Source organism: Phascolarctos cinereus, unplaced genomic scaffold, assembly GCF_003287225.1.
Source record: "Phascolarctos cinereus isolate Bilbo 61053 unplaced genomic scaffold, phaCin_HiC Scaffold_4;HRSCAF=312, whole genome shotgun sequence".
Classification (NCBI taxonomy): domain Eukaryota; kingdom Metazoa; phylum Chordata; class Mammalia; order Diprotodontia; family Phascolarctidae; genus Phascolarctos; species Phascolarctos cinereus.
In genome coordinates this window covers 84,941,940-84,963,582 of record NW_027555847.1, presented here as the reverse complement: position 1 = coordinate 84,963,582, position 21,643 = coordinate 84,941,940, and the positions used below count along the sequence as shown (strand labels likewise).

General features: G+C 37.0%; 1 protein-coding gene across 1 annotated transcript in view; it reads left to right on the top strand.

Annotated features, from left to right (window-relative positions):
* Positions 1-21,643, top strand: part of DOCK3 (dedicator of cytokinesis 3) — a 512,545-nt gene that overhangs the window by 139,963 nt on the left and 350,939 nt on the right.

Sequence of the window (21,643 nt, the reverse complement as noted above, 5' to 3'; positions counted from 1 at the left end):
TAGTTTCCAAGGGAATCAGCATGGGAAAAAAATCCTTACATTTCTAATCTTTACAGCAGATTTTCCCCATCATTTCTAAATTACACAATCACCTGTTCATTGCTTCTCTAATGAAAGTTCATAGAGGAGAGACATCCTGGCGTAGTGAATAGAGAGTTAGCCTTGGAACCAGAAAGACCAGGGTTCAAGTTCCTTCTCTGACACATACAGACTGTGTGCCTCTGTGTTCCAGGCAACTCTCTAAGACTAAAAGATGCTGACTTGGATTGGTAGAGGGCATTTCCTCACTCAGGATTACTTTATACCAGGGAAATCACAGGTTCCAATTTACCCACCCCCACCAAAAAAAAAAAAGCTAACGAAGGAACAAGTTTCTCTTAGAGATTCCAGAAGTTTTTGGTTGTTTTAAAAAGACAGAATAGAATCAAATTGAATTTATTGTCAGTCAGATGATGCTTTGATTTTGTTAGTAATATTTATCATCTTGGATTCCAGAGACAATGCATAATTAGGGATTAAAGCAGGTCTTTTATGAACATTTGAAACTGCTGTGTTTTTGTAGTTATGACCTCATATGTACATGGTTTTGAAAACTTCTGAAACACGAAATATTAAGCATTTTATGGTCATTGTATACCATTTGCATGGTATTAACAATGGTGTGTTGTTATTGCTATGCTAGCTGATATATAAACTCAAAGATGATTCTGCTGCTATCTACAAATAGTTTATAGATTTAAGAAAAGGCAACAAAGATAGAGATATATACATAGAGTAACATTTAATATGAATATATGACAAAGATTTTTTTAAGTTTTGCTTTTTTAAGTTACATTTAAAAAAATAAATTCTTGCTGGTAAAGAAAATAATGCATTTGCAAAGGAGCTGAAGACTAAGGTAAGGGAAATGATGACTTAAGGAAAGGGATGAAAGTGAAAGTTTTCAGATCTAAGCAATAAGAAGTTATTTGTGAGGAGAAAAGTAAAAGTGAGAATGAAAGACTAAAGGCCTCCACTGACAGTCGAGTCCCTGAGGGAAAGAGATGAAAGTGACAGGTAGTCAATCTACTTATGGTTAAAAAAAACATACCAAGGCAAAAGCAAACACCTCAGAAGAAAGGGAAACCCCAGCTTAGCTATCAGTGATATGAAAGAAAGGAAGGAAGGAAGGAAGGAAGGAAGGAAGGAAGGAAGGAAGGAAGGAAGGAAGGAAGGAAGGAAGGAGGGAGGGAAAGAAAGAAGGAAGGAAGGGAGGAGGGAGAGGAAGGAAGGAAGGAAAGAAGGGAGGAGGGAGGAAGGAAGGAAGGAAAGAAGAAAGGAAGGGGGAGGGAGGGAAGGAGGAAGGAAGCAAAGAAGGAAGGAAGGCGGAGGGAGGAAGGAAGGAAGGAAGGAAGGAAGGAAGGAAGGAAGGAAGGAAGGAAGGAAGGACGGAAGGAAAGATTCTTCACTTCCACAAAAGAAAGAGATTCCTGAGGGACGAAAGTGAAACTGAGACTTAAAATGCATTACACCAGAAGAAGACACCCTTGGGTTTCATTGAGAATTAAATGAAAAGACTTTCCATCCTTCCTCATCCAAAAGAAAGGACTAAAACTGAAGCTGATGACAGTAGAGGAGAATGTTGGTGACTGTGGTTAAAGAAGAACCCCAATGAAAGATCGCCAAAGTTGGCTAAAATGAAACAAAACACTTGTAAATGAATGTTGATTAAGAAATGGCCAAATAAGTTGTAGTATATGAATGTAATGGAATCCTATTGTGCTGTAAGAAATGAGGAAATCGATAATTTCAAAAAGACAGGGAAAGACATATGAACAGATGCAGACAGAAGTAAATAGAGCCAGAAGAATGATTTATAGTATAATATCAGTATTATAAAAATGAACAATTTTGAGAACTTTTATAAACTGACAAAGAATGAAATGAACAAAACCAGCAGAACAATTTATACCATAACAACTGCTGTGTAAAAACAGACCACTCTGAGCTGTTAGAACCATAATGAATACAATGACCAATTCATGATTTCTAAGAACCTATGATGAAACATGCTATGTATTACAGAGAGATGATGAATTTAGGGTGCAGATTAAAACATAGGGATATATATATATATATACATATGCATTTATATATGTATTTGCATGCAGACATTGAGGAAACTTGGCTTGACTGTGCTTATTTGTGATAAGAATTTGTTTTTCTTTTTTAATGAGGCTAGGGGTTATGAGGGAGAAAACTGTATCTCAGTTAATTTTTTTAAAATACAGAGTTGGAGGAGGTTAGTACAGTTGTGAAATGTCACATATATTTTCAGATGAGGTCATTGTGTCATGGGTTTTACTTAACTGTTTTTCATTATTACAATAGAACTCTCACAAAGTGGCAACAATCAGCTATTTCATAGTGTAAAAGCAAAAAAATAAAATAAAATAAATCCGCAAAGCTTTTTTTAAGCTAAGAAATAAAAATTAAATACTGAAAGCAATAAATAAAGTAAGAGAAAAAAAAGTTTCTTAAGTACAAACTTATAAGTATCACTTGCTTCTGCTATACAAAGAGAATTACCTAGGCTGGTTTTTGCTGTTTTGTAGGAGTTTATGATCTGAGATGGTTTCTTCCTGAATAATCACTGCTATTGCTTAACCTAGTCTCTCCGTAAGTCTTCTGGACCCAGATTTATTAGTGCTACATTAAAAAAAGATTCTTGGTTCCGGAGTCTATCTGGAGCACCCCGATTTGGAGAAATCCCTCAACTTATATTGAATTTCTTTGCCATTTGAGGGCCTTTGACAAAATGTTTTGTTTTAAAACACACTGTTTTAGGAGATAAACTGCTCCCAGAAAAACAGAATTTCAGATAGAGAAGCTGGATTTGAATCCTAGCTCTCCTGCTTACTACCCTGAGCAAAACACTTAAGCATCCTGGGCCTCAGTTTCCTCATCTGTAAAATAAGAGGATTTGACTAGATAACATTTACCTTTTACCTTTAACTCCTTAACTCTATTTTTCTAAGCCTTTTGGAGGGCCCTTGTTAGTGGAAGATAAAATGAATAATCTGTTAGAGCCTTTTGTCTTCTCCCTATGAAAACATGAACCTGTTTCCAAACCAGCCCCAATATGATTTAGCCTTACCACTGAATCTTGTTCCAACAGGTAATGAGTTTTTTGGAGACCTTGTCTTACTTCTTTTCTCCTTGTCTCCCTTCCCTACCCAGCCCTTTTCCTAATGCTCTTCTTAACCTACTTTGCGTCTTTCCTAATGCAAAGAAAATTTCCACTTTATTACTAAGTAACATTCTTGTATTATTATCAAAAGTATGAAGTTTATGAAATATTGGTGAGTTTCAGCATACTTTTTCAACTTATAAAAAGAGGAATAGTAAAAAGCATTTATGTGTATATCGCTATGAATACATTGATATTGATGAAGTACATCTACAAAAATAACATTTGTAGGATGCTTGGTCAGAAAGCTTTGACTAAGTATCAGGGACCAGAAGACCTGTGTCCAAGGTTTTAGGTGGGATTTCTGATTGTATTTTATAGATGCAATGACAAAAATGTTTTAGATTTCTCCTTTTCCAAAACATTTGATTTAATAGAATTGAAATACCAGCAAAAACTGGTATTGTTTTTCTAATTATATGCCACCCACAGATAATGTCACATTCATATAAGTTCATTAGGAACAATAGGAACTATCTTTAGCATATACTGTTTATAAATAATTTGTTACATAAGTTAGGGGTGCTCGTTCTGTGGTTCATGGACAAATTTTTGGGTAGTTTTTCACGTATTGTTTTTCGTTGCTGGCTATATTCAGTTCAATATTTCTACAGTAACACATGGCAGGTCATGTAGTAAATACCCAGTATTTTTCAGATGGATGAATAGTCTTAAAACCAGAGAGAATGTAATCAGTATTCTATCTTAAGAAAAAAGACTTAATATGTATTCACTATTAAATGTGTTATATTGTATAATTATTTGGTCATTGCTCATTATGTGGTTGATTTAATTCTAAAGGCAAGATAAAGTGTGATGACTAAACTCCAAACACAAATACCCTTATGGCTTCACTTCTATGTTGGTAGATATCACCGTGTTGTACTATATTCTGTTTCAGGGATTAGCATTGCATTTGTACCCACTTGCCACTTTATGGAAACCATATTAGATAGTGGCCACATTTATCCTATGATTATTACTAAGGCAAGGAGCTGACATAATGTCCATTTTCTTTGTAAGCACAGTGCTGAATCATTTTCTTCGAACTGTTTACTATAGCCAATGCTGAATACCATTTATTAATAAAATAGCCCTTATTCTTATAGTGTTTCTTTGATTACTTTTATTTCTTGAGGTGGTTTTTTGGACTGTATTTTAAAAAAACATTTTCTTGATTGCATATGAGTATGTCTATATCCACTACATGCATCTCGTGCCTCTGAGAATTTTGACAAGGGGTTCTAAGAGCAGATATGATTCGTGGATTATGAGCAGTTAATTAAGATGATCTAGTTAAGTCTTGAACCACCAGAAAAGAAGCAAATCAGGAATGAATCAGGGATGGGCCAAAGATGATAAGAAATAGAAAAGGGAAAGAATTTTGTGATTTGGTACATCAATTGCTTTGGGATTATCTGTCCCTCTTCTACTATCTATCTATATCTATCTATTCATGCATCTATCTATCCATCTGTCTGTCTGTCTGTCTGTCTATCTATCTATCTGTCTGAGATATATATGTAATATATATATTTGATATATATGTACATATATACACACATACATATATGCATATATGTATGTGTGTGTGTATATATATATATAATCCCACCCTGATTTATTCCTAGTTTGGCTCTTTTCTGATGGCTCAAGACCCAACTAGATCATCTTGAGTAATTTATATATAGATACACAAATGTACATATTTACATTATATATAACACACACACATATAATATATATATGAAATTAACAAACATATGTAATTCAGGTTTGACTGTATTGAATGAAATTAGACCACAAATGGATTGGAAAGTCACTGCTTTAACCTATCTTCTTTATTTGCTGTATATTCTTGGCACTTTAACAAATATTTACATGTACTGCTTTTTGTTAAATATGAAAAAGGAAAAAATAATGTGAAGTTTGAAGTGCTGCATTGGATAGGTTAAATATTGGCCAATTTTTTCGCTTTTACTTGAAAACATCAAAAGCAATATGCAGCTAATATGTATATTTTATACAAAATAGATATTTTGCCTTCGTGAAAAATCCTCAGTGTGAACTTTTCTACAGTGACCATTTCTGATTTAATAAAAAAAAATTAACTTTGGCTCTCCTCAGAAAAAAAAAGAAAGAAAAGAAAAGCTGCTGATGAATGAATGCAAAGGCTAATACATTGTGGGAGTATCTTTAATCAAAGGAGTATTGATCACTCCATCTGATTCCATCTGTTTCTTTTCCAAAAAGAACTAACTTGCTTTGAAATAGGATATGACTCTATAGCTGAGGCTTTTTTAAAAAGATGAAACTTTTTTGTTAGCTTGGAAGGGATATTGGTAATCACTTCCTTAACAAAGATATACCTGTGCACCCCGTGCCGAAGTACCTTTTGTGAAGGTTGTCCTGGATAAAGTGGAACCCTGGTGAAAGGCTTTCCTTCAGTCTGTGGTTTATCTCTGCTTCCTTGCCTCTGGCTCATTCAAACTTGTATTCAAGGGATAAAATAAGTGGGAGAAAGGAGATGTCAATTCAGTGTTCCCTCTATCTCAATGAAGAACAATTTTAAAAGAAACACATAAACTATTTTATCTTACTTTCTACAAAAGGAGATAATTTGCCTTGAAGAAATCAGAATAGAACCATTTGTAATAATTTATGGAGTTATTGGGAATAAAATGACACAAATTCATTTGTTTTTTACAGTTCCTTGTACTGAGGTAATATCTAATTCTTACTGAACATTTCTTAGTAATATTCAGATATTAATGGATGATTATAAGATGTGTGTGTAAAAATTTATAGAGAGTTCTATATATTTATATGTAATCTGGGAGTCCTGGGGTTCCCTGCTCAGTACTGTTCCTATGGAGACATCAGATTCTGGAGATGGAGAGTAGACTCTACCCTAGAATTCACCAGTTTTTGATATCTCTTTGAATTTGGCTTTTAAAATGAAGAATCCAGAAGAATTTGGTCGTCCATATTGTGCCACAGAGAAGGAATTGCCGCTGGCAAGGTAGAGCAATGTCTGATTTCTAGATGCCATCTCCCTTGCCTCCGTCCTCCAGGATTCTGGTGGATCTGGCAGCAGTATGGTAGCACTCAAAACTGATGGGACACTCACCACCATCCCCACCCTGTTTTTTTACTTCAGTAGAGAAAGAAGATAACAAAGGCTAGACTGAGGCCTTAACCTCTTCTCCAATCCCCACAGTGGGATCCCAAATGGTCAGAGCTTATTTATTCTGCTTACTCTCATATCAGTTCCTATTTACCCTTCATATTGTCTTGTATGTCCTCTATCTGATTGTATACAAAGGAAGTCCAGAAGTTACCATATCCTTGTCTGATGGGATTAAAGATGGCAACAGGCAAAATTTGGTAAGAGGTTTTGATCTTCTAAAGAGAGAGGACTTTTATGCCTTCTTCACTGTGGCTGACGTACAAAGAGGGGTTAAGAGAAGACACATACACACATAGATATATTTGTGGGTATACATACACACATATACATATGTAAATATAGATGTATATATACAACACCTAGATACACGCATTTTCCTAAAGTTTTTTTTTCTAATTTCTTATGGTATAGAGAGATTTTGGCCCTGGGGCCAAAAATCACCTGGCTGAGTAAGAGCTCCCCAGTCATCACCTTGAAACAGCTAGAAATGTGCCCCCAAAAATGGAGATAAAAAAATCCCCAAATCTGGTAGGAAATAAATGTCAAAAAAGGAAAGAAATACTCTCATTACTGCAATGGGCTCTTTCTCTGCCTCCTTTTAATTAACTACTTCCTTCTCCTGACTCATAACTAATGATGTTCAAGAATGTATCCATGACCCCTTCCCCCTACTTTTTCCTTGGAAGAACTTGTTTACTTCATTCCCTGTCACTTTCAATCCATCTTTTGTTTGGTTGTAAATTAATTTTTTCTATTAAAATGCATGTTTCTCTCCCTCTCACCATGTCCACCAAAGAGACAAAAAAGAAAAAGAAAAAGAAAAAACCCTTCTTACAAATATTTGCTATTAAGTGAAATACATTCTTGTGTTGACTATGTCCATAACTATATGTTGTATCATGCACATTGAGTCCATCAGCTCTCTGTCGGGAGGTGAGTAACATTCTTCATTATCAGTGCTCTGGAATCACAATTGGTCATTTTGTTGATCAGAGATCTTAAGTGTTTTAAAGCTGTTCTTTTTTACAATGTTGTTATTATTGTGGAAATTGTCCTCATTCTTCTTAGTTCATTCTGCATAATTTCTTACACATCTTCCCAGGTTTCTCTTAAATTACCCTTTTAATCATCTAATGACCAATCCATCTATATTATCATTGTCAGATTAGTCACCAACCATCAGAGTTGGAGGTCATGTTCAGAAGCCATCTATCCCAACTCACACCTGAATAAGACTCATTTCTATCAGATACTTAATAAGAGTTCTTCCAGTCTTTGCTTGGAGTTCTCTGGCAAGAGAACACCCACTGCATACAGAGGTAATCCATTTTAATTTTTGATAACTCTAATCACTAAGAAATATTTCTTTATCTCAAGCCCAAATCTGTCTTTGCCATCTCTTCTGGGCCAAGTAGACCAATGTCAATCATACTTGAATTACATGAAGGTAACCATCATATTCTCCCTAAGTCTTTTCTTTTCTATCCTTTCATATCCTATAGAAAAGTCACTTAATCTCTCAGTTCCACAGGCAACTAAATTAGAGGAAGGTGGTGAATCAGATGAAGACAATCTGCACATTGATAGTTCCCTACACCAATGACATCACAGGTCTAGAACAAAAGAAAAAATCTCTCTATCAGATTGTGAACTTCATTGGAGCAGGGAGTCTGGCTTAATCATCATTGTTTCTTCCCTACTGGCTAGCTCACAGAGGATGGTATAGTTGAAAGAGTGCTAGATTTGGGATCAGTAGACCTAAATATGTAATCCTGGCTCTCATAATTGCCCAATAGCCTGTAAGTCACAACCAAAACTTCTAAGTTTTGGTTGTTGGAGCTTTTTTCCCTGTAAAATGGCAATAGCATTTATTCTCCCTATCTCATGTGGATATGAAGAAAACAAAAAATTTGTCTTTGCATCCTCAGGGCCCAGCTCAGTACCTTAGACATAATAAATGCTTCATCCTTATTGAGTTAAATGCTTTATAAACCTTAAAGAAGTATATGAATAGGATTTGTTTTTAATATGGTTTTTTTTCATATAACAAGTACTCAGTAAATGTGGTTGAATGAATGCTATCAGCCCTGAACTCAATTCTACAGATCAGTGATAGAGGGATATATCTAATATTCATAATGCCAGCAGTTAAGGTAATTAGTAGAGAGTTTAAAAGCTTTCTGATTCTTAACATCCTCTCTACTTGTTTCTGCCCCTCCACCACTCTTTTTTTAGAATAGTGTTTTATTTTTTTCCCAATTACACAGTAAGACAATTTTTAGCATTCATTTTTACAAGATTTTGAGTTCCAAATTTTTCTCCCTCCCTCTCCTCCCCTCTCCAGAAAATGGTAGGCAATTTATATGTTATACATATGCCATCATCTAAAACACATTTCCATATTAGTCACAGTTGTGAAAGAAGAAACAGATCAAAAGGGGAAAAAAACACAAAAAAGAATGAAGTAAGTGAAAAAAGGATTCTTCTGTCTGCATTCAGAGTTCATCAGTTCTTTATCTGAATATAGATAGCATTTTCCTTAGTGAGTCCTTTGTACTTGTCTTGAATCATCGTGTTGCTGAGAAGAGCTCAGCCATTCATACTTGATCATCACACGATGTTTTCCTGTTTCTGCTCATTTCACTTTGCATTAGTCCCTGCAAGTCTTTCCAGGTTTTTCTGAAATCTACCTGTTCATCATTTCTTATTGCACTGTAGTATTCCATTACATTCATAGACTATGGCTTGTTCTCCAGTTGATGGCCATCCCTTCAGTTTCCAATATCTTGCCACTATGGAAAGGGCTGCTATAAATATTTTTGCACATGTAGGTCCTTTCTCCTTCTTATGCTCTCTTTGGAATGCAGATCTAGAAATGATATTGCTGGATCAAAGGGCATTCCAGTTTGGTTGCCCTTTGGGCATTGTTCCAAATTGTTCTCCAGAATGGTTGGATCAGGTCACAACTCCACCAATAGTGCATTAGTGTCCCAGTTTTCCCACATCCTCTCCAACAGTTATCATTTTTATTTTCTGTCATATTAGCTAATCTGATAGATATGAGGTGGTACCTCAGAGTTGTTTTAATTTGCATTTCTCTAATCAAAAATGATTTAGAGCACTTCTTCATATGCCTATAGATAGCTTTGATTTCTTCATCTGAAAACTGCCTGTTTGTATCCTTTGTCCATTTATCAATTGAAGAATGGCTTATATTCTTATAAATTCGACTCAGTTCTCTATATATTTGAGAAATTAGGTCTTTATCGGGGACACTTGCTATGAAGATTGTTTCCCAGCTTTCTGCCTTCCTTCTAATCTTGGTTGCATTGATTTTAGTTGTGCAAAAGTTTTTTAATTTAATATAATCAAAATTATCTATTTTAAATTTCATAATGTTCTCTATCTCATTTGATCACAAGCCTGTAACTCACTTTATTTTTCATTTAAGAATTTGGATGCTATACCATTTGGTGCATATATGTTTAGTATTGATATTACTTCATTGTCTATGGTATCTTTTAGCAAGATATAGTTTACTGCCTTCTATCTTTTAGTTAGGTCTGGTTTTGCCTTTGCATTCCCTGAGATCAAGATTGCTGCCCCTGCTTTTTTTTTGCTTCAGCAGGAGCATAATAGATTCTGCTCCAACCCTTTACCTTTACTCTGTGTGTCTCTCTGCTTCAAGTGTATTTCTTGTAAACAACATATTGTAGGATTTTGCTTTTTGATCCACTCTGCTATCCACTTCGTTTTATGGGAAAGTTCATCTCATTCACATTTACAGTTATGATTACCAACTGTGTATTTCCCTCCATCCTGTTTTTCCTCCTGTTTGCTCTCTCTCTCCTTTCACCCTTTCCCTCCTCACCAGTGTTTTGTTTCTGTCTACCACCTCCCCCAGTCTGCTCTCTCTTCTGTTATTAACCTCCTCCCTTTTTTTTCCCTTTTTTAAAAATTTGAGCTCTCTGCTCTCTGGGTGGAAGGGGCTGTGTCTCAGGCTTTTTGTCCTGGTGGCCCATGGGAGAAACTTGTGTCTCGTGCTGTGCTGAGGGAGTAGGCTGAAGGGTGGCTGGCATTGCTGGAAGCCATAGAGGTCTGGCAGCTTACCTCATGCTGAGCAGTGTCTGACATGTGCTGAGGCCAGTGGGGGCGGTCCTGGTGTTGTCTTTTGCCTGCTCTACCACACCGGGGATCAGGATCTAGTGCTGGCTTGCTGGGAGGCTCCCTGTCCTGGACTGCACTTCTCTTTTACCCAAGTGAGACAGACTTTTCTTGCTTCCAAGTTTCTTGAGCTAAAAGCTTGTTTCACCCCATCTTTTTGCTTGTTCTGCTATTCCAGGATTTGTTTTGGGGCACTATTTTATGGTTGTTTGGAGATGAATATGGGAGAGTTGTGGGGATTTACTGGTTACTCCACTCTCTTGGCTCCTCTCCACAACTCTTACTGAAGAAATGGAGGGGGAGGTGGCCAACATAGCTGATTAAATGGAAGGTAGACACTCCCATTCCCACATACCTAATCCATCAAAGCCCTGATAAGTCCAGAGCAAATGATGATCAAGGAAGCCACTGAGAAACTACAGTGACTTCTTCCACGTGAGAACTACACACACAAAAATTGGCCAGAAGCCTACAGGAAATCAAGCAGAATGCTGCCAGTGAAGTAAGCCTGCAACCTCCCAGTATGACCAGTACTAGGTCAAAATGTGTATTGCCTGCAAGCTTCTCTGTCCACAGCCAACAAGAGTGGATGGCCTCCTGAAAAAAAAAACCCAGGGTGAACAGAAAGTCCTAGGAAAACCCCAGGGAATAACAGTGACCAGAGCAGTTCAGTTACACTAAGAAAGAGGCTCAGGGGTTCCAAGGTCCCTGATACTCTTTTTTGAGATACTATAGAGGACTCTGAAGATCCAGTGCTCTCAACATCGAAGGCTAGGCATGGGGAGGGCTCCAGGAGAAAGAGGTCAACACAGAAAGCCAGAGGACCCAGGACGAGGACCAAGTAGCACCAACTACTCCACTAAAGGGAGGCCGGAATGGAGCTTGTCCCTAAAACAAAGCCTTATTTCAGGAACTAAAGCTAAAGAAATGAGTAAATAAAAGAAAACACCCATTAGTATGCAAATGTAGATCTAGAGATACCCAAAAGTACCCTTGAAAAGGAGAAAGTAACTATAACAATTGCAAGAAGAGACTCAAAGGAAAAAATAGATTTTCCACAGACAAAATGAATACCTAGAAAAAATGAAGCAAGAGATTAAAAAATGAAATGAAACTCTATAGCAAAGAATTAGAAGAAGCTTAAGTACTTACATACTTTTAGGCAAAGTGGACTCCCTGAAAAGTAGAATAGACCAAAGAGAAATCAATGATTCCATGAGAAAACAAGAAATATTAGAACAAAATTAAAAGATTTGAAAAACAGAATGAAATATAGGATATCTGATATCCAAAACAATTTACCTGGAAAATAGATACTTGAAAAAATCATTGGAGGGGCAGCTAGGTGGCACAGTGGATAGAGCACCTGCCCTGGATTCAGGAGGACCTGAGTTCAAATCCGGCCTCAGACACATAACACTTACTAGCTGTGTGACCCTGGGCAAGTCACTTAACTCCACTGCCTAGCAAAAAAAAAAATTGGACTCCCTTAAAACCATGATATTTAGAAGAAAAAAAACTTGGACATTAATTCAAAAAATCAAAAATATAAACTACCCAAATCTATTAGATCCAGAGGGCATAGTTAATATAGAAACAGTCTACTGATCACATTCTGAAAGAAACTCCAGAAGGAGAAATCCCAGAAATGCCATAGCCAAGCTCCAAAGCTCTCACATCATAGAAAAAAAATATTGCTAGCATCCAGAAAGGAGTCCAAGTACCACGGAACCAGTCAGGATCATACAGGACCTGGCAGCTTTTGCTATAAATCAGGTGATATCTTGGAATACAATATTCTAAAAGGCAAAATTTATAGGCATATCCAAGAATAACACCTTGTAAAACCAAATATACTTCTACAAAAGTAAGTGAGCATCTTTGAATGGAATAGAGAAGTTTCAAGTGTTCCTAGTGAAGAGACCAGAGTTGAGTAGGAACTTTGAAATGCAAGCACAAAAGTTCATAGGAACATAGAAAAGTAACTTCATTTGAGCATTTAAAGGGAGGTGTATGATGATAGGATGCTAGCATCCCCATAGGGGGAAAAGAAACAAGTATCCCTTCAAGACTTAAATGTCTTCAAAGGATATTGAAGGAGTTAAATAAGAAAAAATAAGAGGACCTGGGAATGGATTGATTCTGTTATGAGAACTTTAAAGGGAAAAAGAAAGAAGGGGAAAAGGAACACATTAGTGTAGAAAAGAGGAAGAAGATAGTAGAACTTATTATTTCTCAAAATTTTGGTGCATGAGAAGAATAAGAAGGATAAGAGAAACGTGCAACAGATTAATCTCCTGCTTACGTGAAATGTCTAAGGAGTGTGGAACACACATATTTTGGTATAGAAATACATCAAATTTGACAGGTAAACAAGGGAATTTGTTTATATGGAGTGTTAAGAGAGAAGGAATAGTCACAAGCAAAACAAACTTCCTGATCCTGAAGAAAAAGATTGAAAGGGGGAAAAAAGTAAAGAACATCTAAATAGATGTCCATTAATTGAAGAGTAGCTGAACAAATTGTGGTATATGAATATAGTGTAATATTATTGCTAAATAAAAAAATGATGAGATGATTTCACAGAATCCTAAATAGTGTGAACTAATGCAAAGAATAATTTACACAAGTACAACAACACTATAAAGAACTACTGTGAAGGGCTTAAGAACTCTGTCAGTTCATTTACTGACCATGTCTCCAAAGTAAAAAGTGCACGGCAGAGAACAAAACGAAACTCACAAGGAAGCAAAGAAGAGCTGGACAGCTCTGAACACAATGTGTAGCACTTATTGTATAGGCTTTCTGAAAATGGAAGTTTGTTGCTGTATATTTTGAATCCTTTCTTATGTTCTGCTGTACATCTGACAATGCTTTTTTTTCTTTTCTTATTGTATATTTAAATTTTAGTATTTAAGTTTAAAATAAATTAATAAAAAAGTTGTAAAGAACATGTAAAGAACTTGCTATGAGATTCAGTCAATCCAGACCATCCCAAGAGCTTTTAAGTTTTTTTTCCATTTTAAATTTAACAAACACCAAAAAATTTCCATTTACAAAGTAGAACAGTTAGTTGAATTTCTGTTACACACTCCTTGCTTTTTTAAAAAGTAGATAATATATTCAACATATTTTTTCTTTTAAAAATTTTTTTATTAATTTGTTTTAATTTATCAACAAACACTTCCATAAGCTTTTGAGTTTTAAATTTTTCTCCGCCTCCCTCCCTACCTCCTTCCCCACAATAGCGCGCAATCTAATATAGGCTATACATATACATTCCTATTAAACATATTTTCACATTAGTGATGTTGTAAGTGAGAATTAGAACTAATAGGAGGAACCACCAGAAAGTGGAAACAAAACACAGCAGAAGAAAAAATAGAAAATAGTATGCTTTGATCTGCATTCAAACTCCGTAGTTCTTTCTTTGGATGTGGATAGCATTTTCCATCATGAGGTTTTTGGAAATGTCTTAGATCCTTGTATTGCTGGAAAGGGTTAAGTTTATCAATATTAGTCATCATATAACATGGCTGTTATTGTGTACAACGTTCTCTTGGTTCTGTTCACTTCACTCAGTATCAGACCAATCTCTTTAAAGGCCAGGAAACAAGCAAACACCTTGAGCAAAAAGAAACATATAATAGATTCTTATTATGGGAAGAGTACAGATCAAGGTAGAAATTCTGAAGAGGACAACATTGTCAACAAACCCACATCTGGAGCCTCAAAAGGGAATATGAACTGGCCTAAAGCCCAAAAAGCCTTCTTAGAAGAGCTCAAGAAGGATTCAAAAAGTCAAATGAGAGAGGTAGAAGGAAAAATGGGAAAAGAAATGAGAGGTAAGCAAGAGAGAGTCAATAGCTTGGAAAAGGAAGACAAAAATAACTGTAGAAAACAAGTCCTCTCCTGCTGGGAAGCAGAGGGCACTGACCCGAGCTTCTTGTGTTGGGAGCCTAAGGTTTCATTGATGGCTTTTTGTGCTGGGGCCTCCAATGTTGGCAGTTGGAGGCTGTAGGATTCTGGCAGCTTACCTGGTGTTGGTCTGGAATTAGCAACACTGGAACTCTAGGGGTAGGATTGCATAGTGTGGCTCCTGGAGATTTCCTGCTCACCCAGGCCTTTCCTTCCTTTTGCTTTCTTCAGCTCTTTTCAGATGGATGTTGTAGGGTATTTATCCACCTGGGGCCCCTTGGAGCTCTGCTTCCCTTAGTTTTGCTGAGGCACTGGGAGAGCCACTTGCTGTAGAATGCCCAGGCACCTGGTGGTTTTCTGAGCTGGTTTCCACCAGTTCCCCTGCCCTCAGTGAGGCACTCGGGGGTCCAGGTGTTGGTGTTTGCCTGCTTCACAGCCTGGGTTTCAGGATCTCTTTCTGGTATGCTGAGGCGGGGCTTTCTACTAGCTTTCTGGGATACCTCCCATTCTGTTTTGCTCCCCTTCCCCCAAGGTAAGAGGGGCCTTTCCAGTTAATTCTTCAAGCTACCTGGGCTATTGGACTGCTGCACCCCATCTTTCTTCTGGTTCAGCTGTTCCAAAGTTTTTCATGGGGTGATATTTTCTGGGCTTTCAGGGGTTAATGGGGGAGGGTAAGAGAAACTCACCTCTTACTCCACCATCTTGGCTCCCCGGAAGTGGAAGTAAACACATTTTTTTCAAAACTGCACTCTTTGTATTTCCCTCTGTCTTCTATTCTGTGCCTTTAAAAAATACTCCAAATTATCTCCCTTTTCTTTCTTTTTTCCTTTTTTTGGGACAACACTATTGCTAGCTTCCTCTCCCCCAACCCATTCCAAATAAAGAAAAACAATCCTTTTAACAAATAAGCATAGTCAAGCAAAACAAATCCACATATTGGCCAGCTCCAAAAATGTATGCTCATTTCATACCTTGGATTCATCACCTCTCTGGAAAGAACATTTTCAAACAGGACTTAAGGATACAAAACAAATGGGAAATGGCTGTATTACCATTTGCAAAAATCCTATTTGGACTTCATTCTTGGTGTACTATGTGAAGAAATAACACTAGTACATAAGATATGATCCTTACCACCATGGACCTCATAATCTACTTGGATATATATGACTCTCAAACAAATTTTAATTTAGGATCAGAACTGTTTTAGGCTAATAATTAAAATGCTATATTCAGAAAATTACATTACACAAATTCAATAAAGTTTAATAGAAATGATTATGTCAGACCATCAGAATTAGAAGAAACGTAAGGGGTAGCTAGTCTATGTCTTTCGATTTATACATGAGGAAACTTAAAACCATGGTTCAAACCTTGGTCCCAAAGTGCCAGATTTTCTCATGGCTTGGAGTAGAACTAAATCAAGAGAGAATCTTATGGGTTTGGTTTATTGATTTTGGATAAACTTTCCAAAGGGCAGAACTAAACTGGATCGTAAATTTTCCTTCTGCCCCTCAGGTTAAAATAAGGCATGTTTTACTCTCTGGGATAAGGCTGGATTGTTGGGTCACACAGCCTCACTCACTCATTCTTCTTTCCCCCACACATATGAAAAGAAAGCTCTCTGCTTGGGGTAGAGTTGAAAATGGTGACTTATCCCAGTGAGAGTATAAAAAAGTGTGTCTGGTCTTGACTGCCAGGGCCCATGTTCCAAAGATGGAGGCAAGAGGAAGAAGTACTTTTCCTTTGCTTTCCCCTCAACTTCACACTTGGATAGGTACAAACATTTACATATGTTATTTTATTGCAGTATTTTATTGTACTATTAGGAAATAGTGAATTAGCATAGTTTTGTGCACATGGTTATGTTTATAGATTATCAAGATATGTTAGGAAACATAGCTGCTTCTTCATCTGAAACAAATGATGTTTGTTTTGTAAGAGTCGAAAGATTGCTTATAATTTTGGTAATTATTCTGATTATGGCTTATAATAGAAATTTCTTGCTATTGCTTTCTTTCTCTCTTGTAATCTAGACACTGATTATATTTAGAATTACCCCAAACTGTGACTTTATAGTTCCATGGTCAAGGTTGAGTGTATATACTGCATTGTTATATTCTTTTTTCTAACAAAATTTCAAATAACATTATGAAATGAACTAATTTTTTGGTGTTCTTTAACTGTATCTTGACTTATGATTCATTTTCCAATACAACAAAATATTTAACCATTACATCAAATATATATAACTGTATCTTAATTATTAATGTATAATTTCTGTAAGTTTAAAAAAAATCCTAATTTAAAACATTAGGTTTGAAGTGGGTAGATGTGGATATTACAGGGGTTGGGGGAGAGGGTCAGATTGTTGGTAGGTTTGTTTTTTCATTCTAATTTTGCTGTATTGCTAACTTGAAAGCTTTAATTTTAGAAACTAAGTTCAAAGATAGATTTTATGCAACCTATAGGACAACCTAATCTTTTTTCCTTATGTTTAAAACTCTATTAAGGATAAGTTATTCCACATCCAGGAAGGAACTGCTAAGCACAATATGGCGGCACCTAATTTATCTGTAATCACTGAGAAATTTAATGTCACAAAAGTTTCTTGAATATTTAATATGTGAAGATACTCTGTTGTTAAGGGAGATAAAGATGAACAAAATAATAATCCTTCCCCCACCATCCACCTCCAACAAACTTGCAAGCCAGGAGAAGAAAGGCAAAGGAAGATGTGTCCATCTGGACTTAAATGACCCCTTAGCAACTTAGATTACAAGTAGGATCTTTTGTATCTCTCTTTTAAGCAACCTTCAGTGAACTAAAAAACATTTCAATCCCATCTTCTCACTTTCTGCAGCTAATGACTATGCTCAAAGAGCCTCATGTGTTTAATTAGAGGTGGAGATAATGAATAATACTTTGCTCCTTAGGCCAGCTAGATGGCACAGTGGATAGAGTAACAACTCGGAGTCAGGAAGATTTATTTTCCTGAGTCCAAATCCAACTTTAGATACTTATTAGCTGTGTGACACTGGGCAAACCACTTAACCCTCCTTGCCTCAGTTTCCTCATCTGTAAATGATCTAGAGAAGGAAATGCCAAACCACTCCAGTATCTTTGCCAAGAAAATCCCAAATGGGGTCACAAAGAATTGGATAAGACTTCAATGACTGAATAATAACAACAACAATTTTGTTCCTCACCAGTCATCATCCTGAAACCCATCAAAAGGAAGAAGCATCTGTAACACATCAGAGATGGAACTTTTTCTATACAAAATGGGAAAGCTAGTAATCTATCTTTGGAGAGAACTTCCATACCATTGTTCTGAAATGTGGATACAGATTTGGAGGACCACAATATTCCTGCCTTCCATCCCATTTTAGACAGACTGTCACATCTCTTTACCAGGAGCCTCCCCCACCCCCCAAAGATGCCTCCACCTCAAAGTTTACTCTCTTAATTGATTAGTATCTGGACGGGGACAGAGTTTGGAGTACACCAACTTTTCCCCTAAGATAGGAAAAACATCTAGGGTAGTAGGGATTATTTATAGATGAGAGTACCATCAATCAAACTAATTTCTTCAGCATAATTTAAGCATGAAAGTACCAACCAACCCTAGCTCATTAGTTCTAAAATGTGCTCAAACACCTGTTATGGCTACAACTAGCAAAAGGTTTAAAAGCAATAGTCTTTCTATTTATGCTCTATGGAGAAAAGACAGAAGAAGTTTTAGGAGAAGCGTATGAGAAAAATAAAGTCGTTTTTTCCCCTTCCACCCACATCCTTCTGGAGTTATCTTTCTGCTGAAAGAGGGAAAGACTAAAAACAAATGATCAGCTTGGGTACAATGATAGCTGCTGCTACTGCCGCCGCTGCTACTGCTATTGCTACTACTGCTGCTGCTGCTACTGCTATTGCTACTACTGCTGCTGCTGCTACTGCTACTGCTGCTGCTGCTGCTACTACTACTACTGCTGCTGCTGTTGCTACTGTTGCTGCTACTACTGCTACTACTGCTACTGCTACTATTGCTACTACTGGTGCTGCTGCTACTACTACTACTACTACTATTACTACTACTATCAGCTAGCACTTATATATCACTTTAAGGTTTGCATAGTACTTTAGAAATATTATTTCATTTTATCATGACAATAACTCTGGGAGGTAGGTGCTGCTATTATCCCCATTTTACAGATAAGAAAACTTGGGTTGACAAAGGTTAAATGACTTAACCAGGGCCATATAGCTGGTAGGTGCCTGAGGCTGGATTTGAACTCAGGACTTCTTGACTATAGCTCCATTGATAGAGCTGCTTCTATCCAGCTGCCTGTGATCTAGAAAAGAAGCCAAGGGAACTTTAAAATCAAGTAAAACCACACAACCAGGCTAAGGAAAAATTGTTGCTGTTCAGTTCTTTCGGTTGTGTCAGACTCTTTGTGACCCCATTTGGGGTTTTCTTGGCAAAGATACTGGAGTGGTTGGCCATTTCCTTCTCCAGCTCATTTTGTGGATAAGGAAACTAAGGCAAACAGGGTTAAATGACTTGCTCAGGGTCACACAGCTAGTAAGTGGCTGAGGCCAGATTTGAACTTAAAAGATGAGTCTTGCTGATGCTGGGCCCAGCCCTCTGTCCATTGTGCTACCTATCTGTCCTGTGGAAAGTTGGTGACAGTGAATCAAGCAGATGAAAGAAAATGCCAAAGAAATTTACTGTTTGAAGACAGAAGAGAGGGAAAAGGCCAAGATTCTCAAGAGCTGAGAGCCAAGCAGGGAAATAATAAATTATACCTGGTAAATTATTTTTTAAAAATCTTACTACCGTGTATCATCTTTTCAACATAATGCTTAGGAATGCTGTTTGTTTACAAAGGGTTCCCTTCCCGCCCCCATCTCTTTCCTGAGACCCTCCCCCCCATCAATAGTCTGGAGAGACCTTCAATAAAGTGACTGTTGGTGTGACTTGGTGAATAATGATAGCTCAGTGCAAAGTCTTGCAAGTTCCATCAAGTTTTAAAGAATTCTAGTTTAATCCTGGCACCTGACTATTCATCTGTCATGTGGGGCATCATCTCACTAGGATCAGAGATGCTCATCACCGTGTTTGGTTTAGGAGGATAAATTTTTCAGCCATAGTCGTCTGTAAAGAGAAGGCACAGAAGGGCTGTGATCGATGTTGGTTTAAAAAATGCCTGCATCATTGCATTCTTGGAACCCTGATGTTCCGAAGTAACTAGGAGAGTGGAAAATTATGTTGACTTCTTACTGTTAACTTGATGTATGGCCAAAGACTTTTTGTTCCACTCAGTTGTAACACTGGCAACATAAGTGATCTACAAGCAAAGTGTCTTAAGAACCGTTGGGAGCACCAAACTAATAAGCCTAAAACTATAAAATGTTGACTGGAATATAAAATTATGATACACGTGTATCTTACGTAATACATAGGCACATGTAAAATTATAAAGTAGTTACATATGGTAACCCCATAATAATTGCAGACAAAGTAGCGAAGGAGCCTTTTCAATGTCTAACTCAACCCTAATATGATGAAGGGATGGTCATGATATCACAGACATCAAAAGAGTTGTTCCTAGAAAGCCAATTAGTTTTTAGATATGGCTTTCAGATCCGTGAATTCAGTAGTATAGGGGTTTCTTTCACCAATGCAGATGTCACCCCCTTCATGATTTTGGTGTATGAATGACCACAAAAACTAGAGTAGCCATAAATCCTTTAAGTTTGTATGGTGCAAGATAAGAATGCATGTTAATAGAATTTTCTCGTCTTCAGAAAGCAGAATATTATGACAGGTGTAGAAGTTTCCTACAAGTGACATCTTATGTTTCATTGTAAAGGCAGAAAAAAGTGCTTATGGTAGTATTTTCTTAACAGAAGACTGGATGCTACAATCAGTTATTCACATCCAATTACATGTCCAGCCTTCCCTCATGAGACAATTTCAGTAAATGAGGAAAGATTTTTCCTTTAGAAGGTTTTTCTCATCCCCTGATTTGGGAAAGGAAGAAATACCTCAACCAATACTATTTAGAAACATGAGCCAGGAAAAACTAGAGGTTAGTTTGGCATAACTAGGCCATTTCCAAGTCGTAGGATTTAGAGTAAAAATGACTCTAGAATCCAGCATCTTCATTTTACAGATAATAACAACTGATAATTGTATAGTGCCTGAAGGTTCATAAATTTTACTTTTGCAGTCATACATTTCATCTGTCATTTAATTATCACAAAGCCTTATTATAAAGGTACTGCATATAGGTATAAGGAAATTAACACCTAAAAAACTCCAATAAGACAATGGTAATAAGAGCTAGCATTTATATAGTACTTTAAGGTTTTTAGCATACATTCTATGTGTTGTCTCATTTGATTCTCAGGTACCTGCAATTATTATGCCCATTTTACAAATGGGAAAACTGGCAGAAGTCAAGTGACTTTTCCAAGATCTCACAGCTATGAAGTCCCTGAGGCAGGATTTTAACTCGTTTTCTGATTCCTCGTCAAGTGCTCTTTCCAATGCATCACTTAGCTGCCTCAAATTAAATTATTTACTTGCTCAGGGTCACACTGGTAATAGATAACAAAGCCAGGATCCCAAATCAGGTCTTTAAACTGCTTGTTCAGTGCTCTTTCCACCTTTCCATGCTTCCAGTGCTCTGACCAAATCCATTCTAAGATTCTCACTTAGTAAAAGAGACATGTAAACAAGACCATGTGCTCCTGTGGTCTTGGCATTACAGCCTGAATATGAATGGAGTCAGAAAGCTCACACAAAGAGACCATCAATATGGAGCCAGTCACTCCATCACCATCATCACCACGGCTGCCACACACTAGTCAGGAACAAGGGTGGCAACTGACCCCTGGCTAGCAGTGATAGACTCCTTTTTCTGCTCAGTCTTCTTATAGAGCCAGTCTTCTTTCCCTGATGCAGGGGTAGTGAACTTCCTGCTGGAGCATTTGTCATCACTAGCACAGAAGAGTGTGGTAATTATGACTTCTGCTGCACTGCTTAATGTCTATTGACAAGTCAATAAGTATTTATTTAGCAGCTACTATGTGGCACACTGTACTTGCAATTCAACAGTTGAATAAGTTTTTAGGTACTG